Raw genomic sequence first — 400 nt, forward strand, 5'->3', positions numbered from 1 at the left:
AGAAGGGGACGACAGAGGATGAGGTGGTTGGATGGCATCACCGACTTGATGGACATGAGTTTGAGTAAATTCCAGGAGTTGGTGATGGACAGGGGGGCCTGGCGTGCTGCAGTCCATGAAATCGCAAAGAGATGGACACAACTGAGTGACTGGACTGAACTGAACTGAACTGAAGTATTCTTGCTGATTTGGGAGGTCTGGTCCATGCATAATGCACATCCACAATGCAGAATGCAGAGCAGTCAATGGTCAGAGGAGAAATTTTATGTTTAAATTTTTGTCTTCCCATGTACGTGTATGTGAGTGCAACTTAGTCATGTACAACTCTTTGTGACTTTTTGGACTGTAGCCTGCCAGGCTCCTCAATCCATGGGATTTTCCAGGCAAGAATACTGGAGTG

Source organism: Bison bison, unplaced genomic scaffold, assembly GCF_000754665.1.
Source record: "Bison bison bison isolate TAMUID 2011002044 unplaced genomic scaffold, Bison_UMD1.0 scf7180017864060, whole genome shotgun sequence".
NCBI lineage: Eukaryota > Metazoa > Chordata > Mammalia > Artiodactyla > Bovidae > Bison > Bison bison.